The sequence below is a fragment of the Lissotriton helveticus genome, assembly GCF_964261635.1.
Source record: "Lissotriton helveticus chromosome 3_1 unlocalized genomic scaffold, aLisHel1.1 SUPER_3_unloc_1, whole genome shotgun sequence".
In the NCBI taxonomy this organism is placed as follows: Eukaryota; Metazoa; Chordata; class Amphibia; order Caudata; family Salamandridae; genus Lissotriton; species Lissotriton helveticus.
In genome coordinates, this window is record NW_027611740.1 from 608,962 (window position 1) to 631,152 (window position 22,191).

A 22,191-nucleotide genomic window follows, 5' to 3' on the forward strand; every position below is an offset into this window, starting at 1 on the left:
TTTGTAGGTCGATCATCAATTTTAGAGCTAAATTTAGCCTGTTTAAAGTGATTTTCATGCTTCCAGGGGCCTTAAAAACAAGATTTGTGGAATGGTTAAAAGTGCATGAAAATGGCCAATTTACTCACTCTGACGTCTCAAAAAGTGTTTCTTCACCCCGGGAAGTGAATTAAATACCATTTGGAGGCATTTAAAGTTCAAGCAAAAACAGCAGTTTTTTGACAAAAGAGATAACACCCCCCCCCCATTACGTCATGCTTCAGAAAGGTGAAAAATGGTCCGTTTTCAAATGTTTTATTTTTTAACGTCAGTTCACATTTGTAGGTCGATCATCAGTTTTAGAGCTTAAATTAGCATGTTTAAAGTGATTTTCATGCTTTCGGGGGCCCTAAACACAAGATTTGTGGAATGGTTAAAAGTGCTTGAAAATGACCAATTTACTCACTCTGTGGTCTCAAAAAGTGTTTCTTCACCCCGGGAAGTGAATTAAATACCATTTGGAGGCATTTAATGTTCAAGAAAAAACGGCTGATTTTTGACAAAAGAGATAACACCCCCCATTACGTCATTCTTCAGAAAGTTGAAAAATGGTCCGTATTCAAATGTTTTATTTTTGAACGTCAGTTCACATTTGTAGTTCGATCATCAATTTTAGAGCTAAAATTAGCATGTTTAAAGTGATTTTCATGCTTCCAGGGGCCCTAAAAACAAAATTTGCGGAATGGTTAAAAGTGCATGAAAATGGCCAATTTACTCACTCTGAGTTCTTAAAAGTGTTTCTTTACCCCGGGAAGTAAATTAAATACAATTTGGAGGCATTTAATGTTCAAGCAAAAACGGCTGATTTTTGACAAAAGAGATAACAACCCCCCATTACGTCATGCTTCAGAAAGTTGAAAAATGGTCCGTGTTCAAATGTTTTATTTTTGAACGTCAGTTCACATTTGTAGTTCGATCATCAATTTTAGAGCTATAATTAGCATGTTTAAAGTGATTTTCATGCTTCCAGGGGCCCTAAAAACAAAATTTGCGTAATGGTTAAAAGTGCATGAAAATGGCCAATTTACTCACTCTGAGGTCTCAAAAAGTGTTTCTTCACCCTGGGAAGTGAACTAAATACCATTTGGAGGCATTTAATGTTCAAGCAAAAACGGCTGATTTTTGACAAAAGAGATAACTCCCCCCCATTACGTCATGCTTCAGAAAGTTGAAATTTGGTCCGTTTTTAAATGTTTTATTTTTTAACGTCAGTTCACATTTGTAGGTTGATCATCAGTTTTAGAGCTTAAATTAGCATGTTTAAAGTGATTTTCATGCTTCCAGGGGCCCTAAACACAAGATTTGTGGAATGGTTAAAAGTGCTTGAAAATGGCCTATTTACTCACTCTGAGGTCTCAAAAAGTGTTTCTGCACCCCGGGAAGTGAATTAAATACCATTTGGAGGCATTTAATGTTCAAGCAAAAACTGCCGATTTTTTACAAAAGAGATAACTCCCCCCCATTACGTCATGCTTCAGAAAGTTGAAAAATGGTCCGTTTTCAAATGTTTTATTTTTTAACGTCAGTTCACATTTGTAGGTTGATCATCAGTTTTAAAGCTTAAATTAGCATGTTTAAAGTGATTTTCATGCTTTCAGGGGCCCTAAACACAAGATTTGTGGAATGGTTAAAAGTGCTTGAAAATGGCCAATTTACTCACTCTGAGGTCTCAAAAAGTGTTTCTTCACCCCAGGAAGTGAATTAAATACCATTTGGATGCATTTAATGTTCAAGAAAAAACGGCCGATTTTTGACAAAAGAGATACACCCCCCATTACGTCATGCTTCAGAAAGGTGAAAAATGGTCCGTTTTCAAATGTTTTATTTTTGAACGTCAATTCACATTTTTAGGTGGATCATCAGTTTTAGAGCTAACATTAGAATGTTTAAAGTGATGTTCATGCTTCCAGGGGCCCTAAAAACAAGATTTGTGGAATGGTTAAAAGTGCATGAGAATGGCCAATTTACTCACTCTGAGGTCTCAAAAAGTGTTTCTTCAACCCGGGAAGTGAATTAAATACCATTTGGAGGCATTTAATGTTCAAGCAAAAACAGCCGATTTTTGACAAAAGAGATAACTCCCCCCTATTACGTCATGCTTCAGAAAGGTGAAAAATGGTCAGTTTTCAAATGTTTTATTTTTTAACGTCAGTTCACATTTGTAGGTCGATCATCAGTTTTAGAGCTAAAATTAACCTGTTTAAAGTGATTTTCATGCTTCCAGGGGCCTTAAAAACAAGATTTGTGGAATGGTTAAAAGTGCATGAAAATGGCCAATTTACTCACTCTGAGGTCTCAAAAAGTGTTTCTTCACCCCGGGAAGTGAATTAAATACCATTTGGAGGCATTTAAAGTTCAAGCAAAAATGGCAGATTTTTGACAAACACCCCCCATCACGTCATGCTTCAGAAAGGTGAAAAATGGTCCGTTTTCAAATGTTTTATTTTTTAACGTCAGTTCACATTTGTAGGTTGATCATCAGTTTTAAAGCTTAAATTAGCATGTTGAAAGTGATTTTCATGCTTTCAGAGGCCCTAAACACAAGATTTGTGGAATGGCTAAAAGTGCTTGAAAATGGCCTATTTACTCACTCTGAGGTCTCAAAAAGTGTTTCTTCACCCCGGGAAGTGAATTAAATAAGATTTGGAGACAATTAATATTCAAGGAAAAACGGCTGATTTTTGACGAAAGAGATAACTCCCCCCCATTGCGTCATGCTTCAGAAAGGTGAAAAATGGTCAGTTTTCAAATGTTTTATTTTTTAACGTCAGTTCACATTTGTAGGTCGATCATCAGTTTTAGAGCTAAAATGAGCCTGTTTAAAGTGATTTTCATGCTTCCAGGGCCTTAAAAACAAAATTTGCGGAATGGTTAAAAGTGCATGAAAATGGCCAATTTACTCACTCTGAGGTCTTAAAAAGTGTTTCTTTACCCCGGGCAGAAAATTAAATACCATTTGGAGGCATTTAATGTTCAAGCAAAAACGGCTGATTTTTGACAAAAGAGATAACAACCCCCATTACGTCATGCTTCAGAAAGTTGAAAAAAGGTCCGTGTTCAAATGTTTTATTTTTGAACGTCAGTTCACATTTGTAGTTCGATCATCAATTTTAGAGCTAAAATTAGCATGTTTAAAGTGATTTTCATGCTTTCAGGGGCCCTAAAAACAAAATTTGCGTAATGGTTAAAAGTGCATGAAAATGGCCAATTTACTCACTCTGAGGTCTCAAAAAGTGTTTCTTCACCCCGGGAAGTGAATTAAATACCATTTGGAGGCATTTAAAGATCAAGCAAAAACGGCTGATTTTTTACAAAAGGGATAAAACCCCCCCCCATTACGTCATGCTTCAGAAAGGTGAAAAATGGTCCGTTTTCAAATGTTTTATTTTTTAACGTCAGTTCACATTTGTAGGTGGATCATCAGTTTTAGAGCTAAAAATAGCATGTTTAAAGTCATTTTCATGCTTCCAGTGGCCCTAAACACAACATTTGTGGAATGGTTAAAAGTGCATGAAAATGGCCAATTTACTCACTCTGAGGTCTCAAAAAGTGTTTCTTCACCCGGGAAGTGAATTAAATACCATTTGGAAGCATTTAAATTTCAAGCAAAAACTGCATATTTTTGACAAAAGAGATAACACCCCCCCATTACGTCATGCTTCAGAAAGGTGAAAAATGGTCAGTTTTCAAATGTTTTATTTTTTAACATCAGTTCACATTTGTAGGTTGATCATCAGTTTTAGAGCTAAAATTAGCCTGTTTAAAGTGATATTCATGCTTCCAGGGGCCCTAAAAACAAGATTTGTGGAATGTTTAAAAGTGCATGAAAATGGCCAATTTACTCACTCTGAGGTCTCAAAAAGTGTTTCTTCACCCGGGAAGTGAATTAAATACCATTTGGAAGCATTTAAAGTTCAAGCAAAAACGGCAGATTTTTGACAAAAGAGATAACACCCCCCCATTACGTCATGCTTCAGAAAGTTGAAAAATGGTCCGTTTTCAAATGTTTTATTTTTTAACGTCAGTTCACATTTGTAGGTTGATCATCAGTTTTAAAGCTTAAATTAGCATGTTTAAAGTGATTTTCATGCTTTCAGGGGCCCTAAACACAAGATTTGTGGAATGGTTAAAAGTGCTTGAAAATGGCCAATTTACTCACTCTGAGGTCTCAAAAAGTGTTTCTTCACCCCGGGAAGTGAATTAAATATAATTTGGAGGCATTTAAAGTTCAAGCAAAAACAGCAGTATTTTTACAAAAGAGATAACACCCCCCCCCCATTACGTCATGCTTCAGAAAGGTGAAAAATGGTCCGTTTTCAAATGTTTTATTTTTTAACATCAGTTCACATTTGTAGGTAGATCATCAGTTTTAGAGCTAAAATTAGCCTGTTTAAAGTGATTTTCATGCTTCCAGGGGCCCTAAAAACAAGATTTGTGGAATGGTTAAAAGTGCATGAAAATGGCCAATTTACTCACTCTGAGGTCTCAAAAAGTGTTTCTTCACCCGGGAAGTGAAATAAATACCATTTGGAAGCATTTAAAGTTCAAGCAAAAACGGCAGATTTTTGACAAAAGAGATAACACCCCCCCATTACGTCATGCTTCAGAAAGGTGAAAACTGGTCCGTTTTCAAATGTTTTATTTTTTAACGTCAGTTCACATTGGTAGGTCGATCATCAGTTTTAGAGCTAAAATTAGCATGTTTAAAGTGATTTTCATGCTTCCAGGGGCCCTAAACACAAGATTTGTGGAATGGTTAAATGTGATTGAAAATGGCCAATTTACTCACTCTGAGGTCTCAAAAGTGTTTCTTCACCCTGGGAAGTGAATTAAATACCATTTGGAGGCATTTAATGTTCAAGCAAAAACGGCTGATTTTTGACAAAAGAGATAACACCCCCCCATTACGTCATGCTTCAGAAAGGTGAAAAATGGTCAGTTTTTAAATGTTTTATTTTTTAGCGTCAGTTCACATTTGTAGGTTGATCATCAGTTTTAGAGCTTAAATTAGCATGTTTAAAGTGAATTTTCATGCTTTCAGGGGCCCTAAACACAAGATTTGCGGAATGGTTAAAAGTGCTTGAAGATGGCCAATTTACTCACTCTGAGGTCTCAAAAAGTGTTTCTTCACCCCGGGAAGTACTTTAAATACCATTTGGAGGCATTTAATGTTCAAGCAAAAACAGCTGATTTTTGACAAAAGAGATAACACCCCCCCATTACGTCATGCTTCAGAAAGGTGAAAAATGGTCAGTTTTTAAATGTTTTATTTTTTAACGTCAGTTCACATTTGTAGTTCGATCATCAATTTTAGAGCTAAAATTAGCATGTTTAAAGTGATTTTCATGCTTCCAGGGGCCCTAAAAACAAAATTTGCGGAATGGTTAAAAGTGCATGAAAATGGCCAATTTACTCACTCTGAGGTCTTAAAAAGTGTTTCTTTACCCCGGGAAGTAAATTAAATACCATTTGGAGGCATTTAATGTTCAAGCAAAAACAGTCGATTTTTGACAAAAGAGATAACAACCCCCCATTACGTCATGCTTCAGAAAGTTGAAAAATGGTCCGTGTTCAAATGTTTTATTTTTGAACGTCAGTTCACATTTGTAGTTCGATCATCAATTTTAGAGCTATAATTTGCATGTTTAAAGTGATTTGCATGCTTCCAGGGGCCCTAAAAACAAAATTTGCGTAATGGTTAAAAGTGCATGAAAATGGCCAATTTACTCACTCTGAGGTCTCAAAAAGTGTTTCTTCACCCCGGGAAAAGAATTAAATACCATTTGGAGGCATTTAAAGATCAAGCAAAAACGGCTGATTTTTTACAAAAGGGATAAAACCCCCCCCCATTACGTCATGCTTCAGAAAGGTGAAAAATGGTCCGTTTTCAAATGTTTTATTTTTTAACGTCAGTTCACATTTGTAGGTGGATCATCAGTTTTAGAGCTAAAAATAGCATGTTTAAAGTCATTTTCATGCTTCCAGTGGCCCTAAACACAACATTTGTGGAATGGTTAAAAGTGCATGAAAATGGCCAATTTACTCACTCTGAGGTCTCAAAAAGTGTTTCTTCACCCGGGAAGTGAATTAAATACCATTTGGAAGCATTTAAATTTCAAGCAAAAACTGCATATTTTTGACAAAAGAGATAACACCCCCCCATTACGTCATGCTTCAGAAAGGTGAAAAATGGTCAGTTTTCAAATGTTTTATTTTTTAACATCAGTTCACATTTGTAGGTTGATCATCAGTTTTAGAGCTAAAATTAGCCTGTTTAAAGTGATATTCATGCTTCCAGGGGCCCTAAAAACAAAATTTGCGTAATGGTTAAAAGTGCATGAAAATGGCCAATTTACTCACTCTGAGGTCTCAAAAAGTGTTTCTTCACCCCGGGAAAAGAATTAAATACCATTTGGAGGCATTTAAAGATCAAGCAAAAACGGCAGATTTTTGACAAAAGAGATAACACCCCCCATTACGTCATGCTTCAGAAAGGTGAAAAATGGTCCGTTTTCAAATGTTTTATTTTTTAACGTCAGTTCACATTGGTAGGTGGATCATCAGTTTTAGAGCTAAAATTATAATGTTTAAAGTGATGTTCATGCTTCCAGGGGCCCTAAAAACAAGATTTGTGGAATGGTTAAAAGTGCATGAGAATGGCCAATTTACTCACTCTGAGGTCTCAAATAGTGTTTCTTCAACCCGGGAAGTGAATTAAATACCATTTGGAGGCATTTAATGTTCAAGCAAAAACAGCCGATTTTTGACAAAAGAGATAACTCCCCCCCTATTACGTCATGCTTCAGAAAGGTGAAAAATGGTCAGTTTTCAAATGTTTTATTTTTTAACGTCAGTTCACATTTGTAGGTCGATCATCAGTTTTAGAGCTAAAATTAACCTGTTTAAAGTGATTTTCATGCTTCCAGGGGCCTTAAAAACAAGATTTGTGGAATGGTTAAAAGTGCATGAAAATGGCCAATTTACTCACTCTGAGGTCTCAAAAAGTGTTTCTTCACCCCGGGAAGTGAATTAAATACCATTTGGAGGCATTTAAAGTTCAAGCAAAAATGGCAGATTTTTGACAAACACCCCCCATCACGTCATGCTTCAGAAAGGTGAAAAATGGTCCGTTTTCAAATGTTTTATTTTTGAACGTCAGTTCACATTTGTAGGTCGATCATCAGTTTTAGAGCTAAAATTAGCATGTTTAAAGTGATTTTCATGCTTCCAGGGGCCCTAAACACAAGATTTGTGGAATGGTTAAAAGGGCTTGAAAATGGCCTATTTACTCACTCTGAGGTCTCAAAAAGTGTTTCTTCACCCCGGGAAGTGAATTAAATAAGATTTGGAGACATTTAATATTCAAGGAAAAACGGCTGATTTTTGACGAAAGAGATAACTCCCCCCCATTGCGTCATGCTTCAGAAAGGTGAAAAATGGTCAGTTTTCAAATGTTTTATTTTTTAACGTCAGTTCACATTTGTAGGTCGATCATCAGTTTTAGAGCTAAAATGAGCCTGTTTAAAGTGATTTTCATGCTTCCAGGGCCTTAAAAACAAAATTTGCGGAATGGTTAAAAGTGCATGAAAATGGCCAATTTACTCACGCTGAGGTCTTAAAAAGTGTTTCTTTACCCCGGGCAGTAAATTAAATACCATTTGGAGGCATTTAATGTTCAAGCAAAAACGGCTGATTTTTGACAAAAGAGATAACAACCCCCCATTACGTCATGCTTCAGAAAGTTGAAAAAAGGTCCGTGTTCAAATGTTTTATTTTTGAACGTCAGTTCACATTTGTAGTTCGATCATCAATTTTAGAGCTAAAATTAGCATGTTTAAAGTGATTTTCATGCTTCCAGAGGCCCTAAAAAAAAATTTGCGTAATGGTTAAAAGTGCATGAAAATGGCCAATTTACTCACTCTGAGGTCTCAAAAAGTGTTTCTTCACCCCGGGAAGTGAATTAAATACCATTTGGAGGCATTTAAAGTTCAAGCAAAAATGGCAGATTTTTGACAAACACCCCCCATCACGTCATGCTTCAGAAAGGTGAAAAATGGTCCGTTTTCAAATGTTTTATTTTTGAACGTCAGTTCACATTTGTAGGTCGATCATCAGTTTTAGAGCTAAAATTAGCATGTTTAAAGTGATTTTCATGCTTCCAGGGGCCCTAAACACAAGATTTGTGGAATGGTTAAAAGGGCTTGAAAATGGCCTATTTACTCACTCTGAGGTCTCAAAAAGTGTTTCTTCACCCCGGGAAGTGAATTAAATAAGATTTGGAGACATTTAATATTCAAGGAAAAACGGCTGATTTTTGACGAAAGAGATAACTCCCCCCATTGCGTCATGCTTCAGAAAGGTGAAAAATGGTCAGTTTTCAAATGTTTTATTTTTTAACGTCAGTTCACATTTGTAGGTCGATCATCAGTTTTAGAGCTAAAATGAGCCTGTTTAAAGTGATTTTCATGCTTCCAGGGCCTTAAAAACAAAATTTGCGGAATGGTTAAAAGTGCATGAAAATGGCCAATTTACTCACGCTGAGGTCTTAAAAAGTGTTTCTTTACCCCGGGCAGTAAATTAAATACCATTTGGAGGCATTTAATGTTCAAGCAAAAACGGCTGATTTTTGACAAAAGAGATAACAACCCCCCATTACGTCATGCTTCAGAAAGTTGAAAAAAGGTCCGTGTTCAAATGTTTTATTTTTGAACGTCAGTTCACATTTGTAGTTCGATCATCAATTTTAGAGCTAAAATTAGCATGTTTAAAGTGATTTTCATGCTTCCAGAGGCCCTAAAAAAAAATTTGCGTAATGGTTAAAAGTGCATGAAAATGGCCAATTTACTCACTCTGAGGTCTCAAAAAGTGTTTCTTCACCCCGGGAAGTGAATTAAATACCATTTGGAGGCATTTAAAGATCAAGCAAAAACGGCTGATTTTTTACAAAAGGGATAAAACCCCCCCCATTACGTCATGCTTCAGAAAGGTGAAAAATGGTCCGTTTTCAAATGTTTTATTTTTTAACGTCAGTTCACATTTGTAGGTGGATCATCAGTTTTAGAGCTAAAAATAGCATGTTTAAAGTCATTTTCATGCTTCCAGTGGCCCTAAACACAACATTTGTGGAATGGTTAAAAGTGCATGAAAATGGCCAATTTACTCACTCTGAGGTCTCAAAAAGTGTTTCTTCACCCGGGAAGTGAATTAAATACCATTTGGAAGCATTTAAATTTCAAGCAAAAACTGCAGATTTTTGACAAAAGAGATAACACCCCCCATTACGTCATGCTTCAGAAAGGTGAAAAATGGTCAGTTTTCAAATGTTTTATTTTTTAACATCAGTTCACATTTGTAGGTTGATCATCAGTTTTAGAGCTAAAATTAGCCTGTTTAAAGTGATTTTCATGCTTCCAGGGGCCCTAAAAACAAGATTTGTGGAATGTTTAAAAGTGCATGAAAATGGCCAATTTACTCACTCTGAGGTCTCAAAAAGTGTTTCTTCACCCGGGAAGTGAATTAAATACCATTTGGAAGCATTTAAAGTTCAAGCAAAAACGGCAGATTTTTGACAAAAGAGATAACACCCCCCCCATTACGTCATGCTTCAGAAAGGTAAAAACTGGTCCGTTTTCAAATGTTTTATTTTTTAACGTCAGTTCACATTGGTAGGTCGATAATCAGTTTTAGAGCTAAAATTAGCATGTTTAAAGTGATTTACATGCTTCCAGGGGCCCTAAACACAAGATTTGTGGAATGGTTAAATGTGATTGAAAATGGCCAATTTACTCACTCTGAGGTCTCAAAAGTGTTTCTTCACCCTGGGAAGTGAATTAAATACCATTTGGAGGCATTTAATGTTCAAGCAAAAACGGCTGATTTTTGACAAAAGAGATAACTCCCCCCCATTACGTCATGCTTCAGAAAGTTGAAAAATGGTCCGTTTTCAAATGTTTTATTTTTTAACGTCAGTTCACATTGGTAGGTCGATCATCAGTTTTAGAGCTAAAATTAGCATGTTTAAAGTGATTTTCATGCTTCCAGGGGCCTTAAAAACAAGATTTGTGGAATGGTTAAAAGTGCATGAAAATGGCCAATTTACTCACTCTGAGGTCTCAAAAAGTGTTTCTTCACCCCGGGAAGTGAATTAAATACCATTTGGAGGCATTTAAAGTTCAAGCAAAAATGGCAGATTTTTGACAAACACCCCCCATCACGTCATGCTTCAGAAAGGTGAAAAATGGTCCGTTTTCAAATGTTTTATTTTTGAACGTCAGTTCACATTTGTAGGTCGATCATCAGTTTTAGAGCTAAAATTAGCATGTTTAAAGTGATTTTCATGCTTCCAGGGGCCCTAAACACAAGATTTGTGGAATGGTTAAAAGGGCTTGAAAATGGCCTATTTACTCACTCTGAGGTCTCAAAAAGTGTTTCTTCACCCCGGGAAGTGAATTAAATAAGATTTGGAGACATTTAATATTCAAGGAAAAACGGCTGATTTTTGACGAAAGAGATAACTCCCCCCCATTGCGTCATGCTTCAGAAAGGTGAAAAATGGTCAGTTTTCAAATGTTTTATTTTTTAACGTTAGTTCACATTTGTAGGTCGATCATCAGTTTTAGAGCTAAAATGAGCCTGTTTAAAGTGATTTTCATGCTTCCAGGGCCTTAAAAACAAAATTTGCGGAATGGTTAAAAGTGCATGAAAATGGCCAATTTACTCACTCTGAGGTCTTAAAAAGTGTTTCTTTACCCCGGGCAGTAAATTAAATACCATTTGGAGGCATTTAATGTTCAAGCAAAAACGGCTGATTTTTGACAAAAGAGATAACAACCCCCCATTACGTCATGCTTCAGAAATTTGAAAAAAGGTCCGTGTTCAAAAGTTTTATTTTTGAACGTCAGTTCACATTTGTAGTTCGATCATCAATTTTAGAGCTAAAATTAGCATGTTTAAAGTGATTTTCATGCTTCCAGAGGCCCTAAAAACAAAATTTGCGTAATGGTTAAAAGTGCATGAAAATGGCCAATTTACTCACTCTGAGGTCTCAAAAAGTGTTTCTTCACCCCGGGAAGTGAATTAAATACCATTTGGAGGCATTTAAAGATCAAGCAAAAACGGCTGATTTTTTACAAAAGGGATAAAACCCCCCCCCATTACGTCATGCTTCAGAAAGGTGAAAAATGGTCCGTTTTCAAATGTTTTATTTTTTAACGTCAGTTCACATTTGTAGGTGGGTCATCAGTTTTAGAGCTAAAAATAGCATGTTTAAAGTCATTTTCATGCTTCCAGTGGCCCTAAACACAACATTTGTGGAATGGTTAAAAGTGCATGAAAATGGCCAATTTACTCACTCTGAGGTCTCAAAAAGTGTTTCTTCACCCGGGAAGTGAATTAAATACCATTTGGAAGCATTTAAATTTCAAGCAAAAACTGCAGATTTTTGACAAAAGAGATAACACCCCCCATTACGTCATGCTTCAGAAAGGTGAAAAATGGTCAGTTTTCAAATGTTTTATTTTTTAACATCAGTTCACATTTGTAGGTTGATCATCAGTTTTAGAGCTAAAATTAGCCTGTTTAAAGTGATTTTCATGCTTCCAGGGGCCCTAAAAACAAGATTTGTGGAATGTTTAAAAGTGCATGAAAATGGCCAATTTACTCACTCTGAGGTCTCAAAAAGTGTTTCTTCACCCGGGAAGTGAATTAAATACCATTTGGAAGCATTTAAAGTTCAAGCAAAAACGGCAGATTTTTGACAAAAGAGATAACACCCCCCCATTACGTCATGCTTCAGAAAGTTGAAAAATGGTCCGTTTTCAAATGTTTTATTTTTTAACGTCAGTTCACATTTGTAGGTTGATCATCACTTTTAAAGCTTAAATTAGCATGTTTAAAGTGATTTTCATGCTTTCAGGGGCCCTAAACACAAGATTTGTGGAATGGTTAAAAGTGCTTGAAAATGGCCAATTTACTCACTCTGAGGTCTCAAAAAGTGTTTCTTCACCCTGGGAAGTGAATTAAATATAATTTTGAGGCATTTAAAGTTCAAGCAAAAACAGCAGTTTTTTTACAAAAGAGATAACACCCCCCCCCCCCCCATTACGCCATGCTTCAGAAAGGTGAAAAATGGTCCGTTTTCAAATGTTTTATTTTTTAACATCAGTTCACATTTGTAGGTCGATCATCAGTTTTAGAGCTAAAATTAGCCTGTTTAAAGTGATTTTCATGCTTCCAGGGGCCCTAAAAACAAGATTTGTGGAATGGTTAAAAGTGCATGAAAATGGCCAATTTACTCACTCTGAGGTCTCAAAAAGTGTTTCTTCACCCGGGAAGTGAAATAAATACCATTTGGAAGCATTTAAAGTTCAAGCAAAAACGGCAGATTTTTGACAAAAGAGATAACACCCCCCCATTACGTCATGCTTCAGAAAGGTAAAAACTGGTCCGTTTTCAAATGTTTTATTTTTTAACGTCAGTTCACATTGGTAGGTCGATAATCAGTTTTAGAGCTAAAATTAGCATGTTTAAAGTGATTTTCATGCTTCCAGGGGCCCTAAACACAAGATTTGTGGAATGGTTAAATGTGATTGAAAATGGCCAATTTACTCACTCTGAGGTCTCAAAAGTGTTTCTTCACCCTGGGAAGTGAATTAAATACCATTTGGAGGCATTTAATGTTCAAGCAAAAACGGCTGATTTTTGACAAAAGAGATAACTCCCCCCCATTACGTCATGCTTCAGAAAGTTGAAAAATGGTCCGTTTTCAAATGTTTTATTTTTTAACGTCAGTTCACATTGGTAGGTCGATCATCAGTTTTAGAGCTAAAATTAGCATGTTTAAAGTGATTTTCATGCTTTCAGGGGCCCTAAACACAAGATTTGTGGAATGGTTAAAAGTGCTTGAAAATGGCCTATTTACTCACTGTGAGGTCTCAAAAAGTGTTTCTTCACACCGGGAAGTGAATTAAATACCATTTGTATTGTATTGCGACTTATATAGCGCACGTATCACCCGAAGGCATCAAGGCGCTTGCTTAGGGAACCCATCCTGGTATTCCCCTGTGAGATACCCCGGCAGGGTATCCACAAGGTGAAAGCCAGGCATCCCGCCATGAGGGGCCATAGTGGAGATTAAGCAAGCTAATACCCAGAGTCGCAGAGTGTGACCCCATGAGTCGAGTAGGCACCGGAGCGAGAATTGTCGAGTCCGTGGAATTTTTGAGCCCGAGACCCGCCGAGGCGGGGAATCGAACCCTGGTCCACGGCCGATCTCAGCTTCCAGGTCTGCCGCCTCTAACCACTGAGCCACGCATTAAAGCGGCTGATTTTTGACAAAAGAGCTAACTCCCCCCCATTACGTCATGCTTCAGAAAGGTGAAAAATGGTCAGTTTTCAAATGTTTTATTTTTTAACGTCAGTTCACATTTGTAGGTCGATCATCAATTTTAGAGCTAAATTTAGCCTGTTTAAAGTGATTTTCATGCTTCCAGGGGCCTTAAAAACAAGATTTGTGGAATGGTTAAAAGTGCATGAAAATGGCCAATTTACTCACTCTGACGTCTCAAAAAGTGTTTCTTCACCCCGGGAAGTGAATTAAATACCATTTGGAGGCATTTAAAGTTCAAGCAAAAACAGCAGTTTTTTGACAAAAGAGATAACACCCCCCCCCCATTACGTCATGCTTCAGAAAGGTGAAAAATGGTCCGTTTTCAAATGTTTTATTTTTTAACGTCAGTTCACATTTGTAGGTCGATCATCAGTTTTAGAGCTTAAATTAGCATGTTTAAAGTGATTTTCATGCTTTCGGGGGCCCTAAACACAAGATTTGTGGAATGGTTAAAAGTGCTTGAAAATGACCAATTTACTCACTCTGTGGTCTCAAAAAGTGTTTCTTCACCCCGGGAAGTGAATTAAATACCATTTGGAGGCATTTAATGTTCAAGAAAAAACGGCTGATTTTTGACAAAAGAGATAACACCCCCCATTACGTCATTCTTCAGAAAGTTGAAAAATGGTCCGTATTCAAATGTTTTATTTTTGAACGTCAGTTCACATTTGTAGTTCGATCATCAATTTTAGAGCTAAAATTAGCATGTTTAAAGTGATTTTCATGCTTCCAGGGGCCCTAAAAACAAAATTTGCGGAATGGTTAAAAGTGCATGAAAATGGCCAATTTACTCACTCTGAGTTCTTAAAAGTGTTTCTTTACCCCGGGAAGTAAATTAAATACAATTTGGAGGCATTTAATGTTCAAGCAAAAACGGCTGATTTTTGACAAAAGAGATAACAACCCCCCATTACGTCATGCTTCAGAAAGTTGAAAAATGGTCCGTGTTCAAATGTTTTATTTTTGAACGTCAGTTCACATTTGTAGTTCGATCATCAATTTTAGAGCTATAATTAGCATGTTTAAAGTGATTTTCATGCTTCCAGGGGCCCTAAAAACAAAATTTGCGTAATGGTTAAAAGTGCATGAAAATGGCCAATTTACTCACTCTGAGGTCTCAAAAAGTGTTTCTTCACCCTGGGAAGTGAACTAAATACCATTTGGAGGCATTTAATGTTCAAGCAAAAACGGCTGATTTTTGACAAAAGAGATAACTCCCCCCCATTACGTCATGCTTCAGAAAGTTGAAATTTGGTCCGTTTTTAAATGTTTTATTTTTTAACGTCAGTTCACATTTGTAGGTTGATCATCAGTTTTAGAGCTTAAATTAGCATGTTTAAAGTGATTTTCATGCTTCCAGGGGCCCTAAACACAAGATTTGTGGAATGGTTAAAAGTGCTTGAAAATGGCCTATTTACTCACTCTGAGGTCTCAAAAAGTGTTTCTGCACCCCGGGAAGTGAATTAAATACCATTTGGAGGCATTTAATGTTCAAGCAAAAACTGCCGATTTTTTACAAAAGAGATAACTCCCCCCCATTACGTCATGCTTCAGAAAGTTGAAAAATGGTCCGTTTTCAAATGTTTTATTTTTTAACGTCAGTTCACATTTGTAGGTTGATCATCAGTTTTAAAGCTTAAATTAGCATGTTTAAAGTGATTTTCATGCTTTCAGGGGCCCTAAACACAAGATTTGTGGAATGGTTAAAAGTGCTTGAAAATGGCCAATTTACTCACTCTGAGGTCTCAAAAAGTGTTTCTTCACCCCAGGAAGTGAATTAAATACCATTTGGATGCATTTAATGTTCAAGAAAAAACGGCCGATTTTTGACAAAAGAGATACACCCCCCATTACGTCATGCTTCAGAAAGGTGAAAAATGGTCCGTTTTCAAATGTTTTATTTTTGAACGTCAATTCACATTTTTAGGTGGATCATCAGTTTTAGAGCTAACATTAGAATGTTTAAAGTGATGTTCATGCTTCCAGGGGCCCTAAAAACAAGATTTGTGGAATGGTTAAAAGTGCATGAGAATGGCCAATTTACTCACTCTGAGGTCTCAAAAAGTGTTTCTTCAACCCGGGAAGTGAATTAAATACCATTTGGAGGCATTTAAAGTTCAAGCAAAAACAGCAGTTTTTTGACAAAAGAGATAGTGGAGATTAAGCAAGCTAATACCCAGAGTCGCAGAGTGTGACCCCATGAGTCGAGTAGGCACCGGAGCGAGAATTGTCGAGTCCGTGGAATTTTTGAGCCCGAGACCCGCCGAGGCGGGGAATCGAACCCTGGTCCACGGCCGATCTCAGCTTCCAGGTCTGCCGCCTCTAACCACTGAGCCACGCATTAAAGCGGCTGATTTTTGACAAAAGAGCTAACTCCCCCCCATTACGTCATGCTTCAGAAAGGTGAAAAATGGTCAGTTTTCAAATGTTTTATTTTTTAACGTCAGTTCACATTTGTAGGTCGATCATCAATTTTAGAGCTAAATTTAGCCTGTTTAAAGTGATTTTCATGCTTCCAGGGGCCTTAAAAACAAGATTTGTGGAATGGTTAAAAGTGCATGAAAATGGCCAATTTACTCACTCTGAGTTCTTAAAAGTGTTTCTTTACCCCGGGAAGTAAATTAAATACAATTTGGAGGCATTTAATGTTCAAGCAAAAACGGCTGATTTTTGACAAAAGAGATAACAACCCCCCATTACGTCATGCTTCAGAAAGTTGAAAAATGGTCCGTGTTCAAATGTTTTATTTTTGAACGTCAGTTCACATTTGTAGTTCGATCATCAATTTTAGAGCTATAATTAGCATGTTTAAAGTGATTTTCATAAATCCAGGGGCCCTAAAAACAAAATTTGCGTAATGGTTAAAAGTGCATGAAAATGGCCAATTTACTCACTCTGAGGTCTCAAAAAGTGTTTCTTCACCCTGGGAAGTGAACTAAATACCATTTGGAGGCATTTAATGTTCAAGCAAAAACGGCTGATTTTTGACAAAAGAGATAACTCCCCCCCATTACGTCATGCTTCAGAAAGTTGAAATTTGGTCCGTTTTTAAATGTTTTATTTTTTAACGTCAGTTCACATTTGTAGGTTGATCATCAGTTTTAGAGCTTAAATTAGCATGTTTAAAGTGATTTTCATGCTTCCAGGGGCCCTAAACACAAGATTTGTGGAATGGTTAAAAGTGCTTGAAAATGGCCTATTTACTCACTCTGAGGTCTCAAAAAGTGTTTCTGCACCCCGGGAAGTGAATTAAATACCATTTGGAGGCATTTAATGTTCAAGCAAAAACTGCCGATTTTTTACAAAAGAGATAACTCCCCCCCATTACGTCATGCTTCAGAAAGTTGAAAAATGGTCCGTTTTCAAATGTTTTATTTTTTAACGTCAGTTCACATTTGTAGGTTGATCATCAGTTTTAAAGCTTAAATTAGCATGTTTAAAGTGATTTTCATGCTTTCAGGGGCCCTAAACACAAGATTTGTGGAATGGTTAAAAGTGCTTGAAAATGGCCAATTTACTCACTCTGAGGTCTCAAAAAGTGTTTCTTCACCCCAGGAAGTGAATTAAATACCATTTGGATGCATTTAATGTTCAAGAAAAAACGGCCGATTTTTGACAAAAGAGATACACCCCCCATTACGTCATGCTTCAGAAAGGTGAAAAATGGTCCGTTTTCAAATGTTTTATTTTTGAACGTCAATTCACATTTTTAGGTGGATCATCAGTTTTAGAGCTAACATTAGAATGTTTAAAGTGATGTTCATGCTTCCAGGGGCCCTAAAAACAAGATTTGTGGAATGGTTAAAAGTGCATGAGAATGGCCAATTTACTCACTCTGAGGTCTCAAAAAGTGTTTCTTCAACCCGGGAAGTGAATTAAATACCATTTGGAGGCATTTAATGTTCAAGCAAAAACAGCCGATTTTTGACAAAAGAGATAACTCCCCCCTATTACGTCATGCTTCAGAAAGGTGAAAAATGGTCAGTTTTCAAATGTTTTATTTTTTAACGTCAGTTCACATTTGTAGGTCGATCATCAGTTTTAGAGCTAAAATTAACCTGTTTAAAGTGATTTTCATGCTTCCAGGGGCCTTAAAAACAAGATTTGTGGAATGGTTAAAAGTGCATGAAAATGGCCAATTTACTCACTCTGAGGTCTCAAAAAGTGTTTCTTCACCCCGGGAAGTGAATTAAATACCATTTGGAGGCATTTAAAGTTCAAGCAAAAATGGCAGATTTTTGACAAACACCCCCCATCACGTCATGCTTCAGAAAGGTGAAAAATGGTCCGTTTTCAAATGTTTTATTTTTTAACGTCAGTTCACATTTGTAGGTTGATCATCAGTTTTAAAGCTTAAATTAGCATGTTGAAAGTGATTTTCATGCTTTCAGAGGCCCTAAACACAAGATTTGTGGAATGGCTAAAAGTGCTTGAAAATGGCCTATTTACTCACTCTGAGGTCTCAAAAAGTGTTTCTTCACCCCGGGAAGTGAATTAAATAAGATTTGGAGACAATTAATATTCAAGGAAAAACGGCTGATTTTTGACAAAAGAGATAACAACCCCCATTACGTCATGCTTCAGAAAGTTGAAAAAAGGTCCGTGTTCAAATGTTTTATTTTTGAACGTCAGTTCACATTTGTAGTTCGATCATCAATTTTAGAGCTAAAATTAGCATGTTTAAAGTGATTTTCATGCTTTCAGGGGCCCTAAAAACAAAATTTGCGGAATGGTTAAAAGTGCATGAAAATGGCCAATTTACTCACTCTGAGGTCTTAAAAAGTGTTTCTTTACCCCGGGCAGAAAATTAAATACCATTTGGAGGCATTTAATGTTCAAGCAAAAACGGCTGATTTTTGACAAAAGAGATAACAACCCCCATTACGTCATGCTTCAGAAAGTTGAAAAAAGGTCCGTGTTCAAATGTTTTATTTTTGAACGTCAGTTCACATTTGTAGTTCGATCATCAATTTTAGAGCTAAAATTAGCATGTTTAAAGTGATTTTCATGCTTTCAGGGGCCCTAAAAACAAAATTTGCGTAATGGTTAAAAGTGCATGAAAATGGCCAATTTACTCACTCTGAGGTCTCAAAAAGTGTTTCTTCACCCCGGGAAGTGAATTAAATACCATTTGGAGGCATTTAAAGATCAAGCAAAAACGGCTGATTTTTTACAAAAGGGATAAAACCCCCCCCCATTACGTCATGCTTCAGAAAGGTGAAAAATGGTCCGTTTTCAAATGTTTTATTTTTTAACGTCAGTTCACATTTGTAGGTGGATCATCAGTTTTAGAGCTAAAAATAGCATGTTTAAAGTCATTTTCATGCTTCCAGTGGCCCTAAACACAACATTTGTGGAATGGTTAAAAGTGCATGAAAATGGCCAATTTACTCACTCTGAGGTCTCAAAAAGTGTTTCTTCACCCGGGAAGTGAATTAAATACCATTTGGAAGCATTTAAATTTCAAGCAAAAACTGCATATTTTTGACAAAAGAGATAACACCCCCCCATTACGTCATGCTTCAGAAAGGTGAAAAATGGTCAGTTTTCAAATGTTTTATTTTTTAACATCAGTTCACATTTGTAGGTTGATCATCAGTTTTAGAGCTAAAATTAGCCTGTTTAAAGTGATATTCATGCTTCCAGGGGCCCTAAAAACAAGATTTGTGGAATGTTTAAAAGTGCATGAAAATGGCCAATTTACTCACTCTGAGGTCTCAAAAAGTGTTTCTTCACCCGGGAAGTGAATTAAATACCATTTGGAAGCATTTAAAGTTCAAGCAAAAACGGCAGATTTTTGACAAAAGAGATAACACCCCCCCATTACGTCATGCTTCAGAAAGTTGAAAAATGGTCCGTTTTCAAATGTTTTATTTTTTAACGTCAGTTCACATTTGTAGGTTGATCATCAGTTTTAAAGCTTAAATTAGCATGTTTAAAGTGATTTTCATGCTTTCAGGGGCCCTAAACACAAGATTTGTGGAATGGTTAAAAGTGCTTGAAAATGGCCAATTTACTCACTCTGAGGTCTCAAAAAGTGTTTCTTCACCCCGGGAAGTGAATTAAATATAATTTGGAGGCATTTAAAGTTCAAGCAAAAACAGCAGTATTTTTACAAAAGAGATAACACCCCCCCCCATTACGTCATGCTTCAGAAAGGTGAAAAATGGTCCGTTTTCAAATGTTTTATTTTTTAACATCAGTTCACATTTGTAGGTAGATCATCAGTTTTAGAGCTAAAATTAGCCTGTTTAAAGTGATTTTCATGCTTCCAGGGGCCCTAAAAACAAGATTTGTGGAATGGTTAAAAGTGCATGAAAATGGCCAATTTACTCACTCTGAGGTCTCAAAAAGTGTTTCTTCACCCGGGAAGTGAAATAAATACCATTTGGAAGCATTTAAAGTTCAAGCAAAAACGGCAGATTTTTGACAAAAGAGATAACACCCCCCCATTACGTCATGCTTCAGAAAGGTGAAAACTGGTCCGTTTTCAAATGTTTTATTTTTTAACGTCAGTTCACATTGGTAGGTCGATCATCAGTTTTAGAGCTAAAATTAGCATGTTTAAAGTGATTTTCATGCTTCCAGGGGCCCTAAACACAAGATTTGTGGAATGGTTAAATGTGATTGAAAATGGCCAATTTACTCACTCTGAGGTCTCAAAAGTGTTTCTTCACCCTGGGAAGTGAATTAAATACCATTTGGAGGCATTTAATGTTCAAGCAAAAACGGCTGATTTTTGACAAAAGAGATAACACCCCCCCATTACGTCATGCTTCAGAAAGGTGAAAAATGGTCAGTTTTTAAATGTTTTATTTTTTAGCGTCAGTTCACATTTGTAGGTTGATCATCAGTTTTAGAGCTTAAATTAGCATGTTTAAAGTGAATTTTCATGCTTTCAGGGGCCCTAAACACAAGATTTGCGGAATGGTTAAAAGTGCTTGAAGATGGCCAATTTACTCACTCTGAGGTCTCAAAAAGTGTTTCTTCACCCCGGGAAGTACTTTAAATACCATTTGGAGGCATTTAATGTTCAAGCAAAAACAGCTGATTTTTGACAAAAGAGATAACACCCCCCCATTACGTCATGCTTCAGAAAGGTGAAAAATGGTCAGTTTTTAAATGTTTTATTTTTTAACGTCAGTTCACATTTGTAGTTCGATCATCAATTTTAGAGCTAAAATTAGCATGTTTAAAGTGATTTTCATGCTTCCAGGGGCCCTAAAAACAAAATTTGCGGAATGGTTAAAAGTGCATGAAAATGGCCAATTTACTCACTCTGAGGTCTTAAAAAGTGTTTCTTTACCCCGGGAAGTAAATTAAATACCATTTGGAGGCATTTAATGTTCAAGCAAAAACAGTCGATTTTTGACAAAAGAGATAACAACCCCCCATTACGTCATGCTTCAGAAAGTTGAAAAATGGTCCGTGTTCAAATGTTTTATTTTTGAACGTCAGTTCACATTTGTAGTTCGATCATCAATTTTAGAGCTATAATTTGCATGTTTAAAGTGATTTGCATGCTTCCAGGGGCCCTAAAAACAAAATTTGCGTAATGGTTAAAAGTGCATGAAAATGGCCAATTTACTCACTCTGAGGTCTCAAAAAGTGTTTCTTCACCCCGGGAAAAGAATTAAATACCATTTGGAGGCATTTAAAGATCAAGCAAAAACGGCTGATTTTTTACAAAAGGGATAAAACCCCCCCCCATTACGTCATGCTTCAGAAAGGTGAAAAATGGTCCGTTTTCAAATGTTTTATTTTTTAACGTCAGTTCACATTTGTAGGTGGATCATCAGTTTTAGAGCTAAAAATAGCATGTTTAAAGTCATTTTCATGCTTCCAGTGGCCCTAAACACAACATTTGTGGAATGGTTAAAAGTGCATGAAAATGGCCAATTTACTCACTCTGAGGTCTCAAAAAGTGTTTCTTCACCCGGGAAGTGAATTAAATACCATTTGGAAGCATTTAAATTTCAAGCAAAAACTGCATATTTTTGACAAAAGAGATAACACCCCCCCATTACGTCATGCTTCAGAAAGGTGAAAAATGGTCAGTTTTCAAATGTTTTATTTTTTAACATCAGTTCACATTTGTAGGTTGATCATCAGTTTTAGAGCTAAAATTAGCCTGTTTAAAGTGATATTCATGCTTCCAGGGGCCCTAAAAACAAAATTTGCGTAATGGTTAAAAGTGCATGAAAATGGCCAATTTACTCACTCTGAGGTCTCAAAAAGTGTTTCTTCACCCCGGGAAAAGAATTAAATACCATTTGGAGGCATTTAAAGATCAAGCAAAAACGGCAGATTTTTGACAAAAGAGATAACACCCCCCATTACGTCATGCTTCAGAAAGGTGAAAAATGGTCCGTTTTCAAATGTTTTATTTTTTAACGTCAGTTCACATTGGTAGGTGGATCATCAGTTTTAGAGCTAAAATTATAATGTTTAAAGTGATGTTCATGCTTCCAGGGGCCCTAAAAACAAGATTTGTGGAATGGTTAAAAGTGCATGAGAATGGCCAATTTACTCACTCTGAGGTCTCAAATAGTGTTTCTTCAACCCGGGAAGTGAATTAAATACCATTTGGAGGCATTTAATGTTCAAGCAAAAACAGCCGATTTTTGACAAAAGAGATAACTCCCCCCCTATTACGTCATGCTTCAGAAAGGTGAAAAATGGTCAGTTTTCAAATGTTTTATTTTTTAACGTCAGTTCACATTTGTAGGTCGATCATCAGTTTTAGAGCTAAATTAACCTGTTTA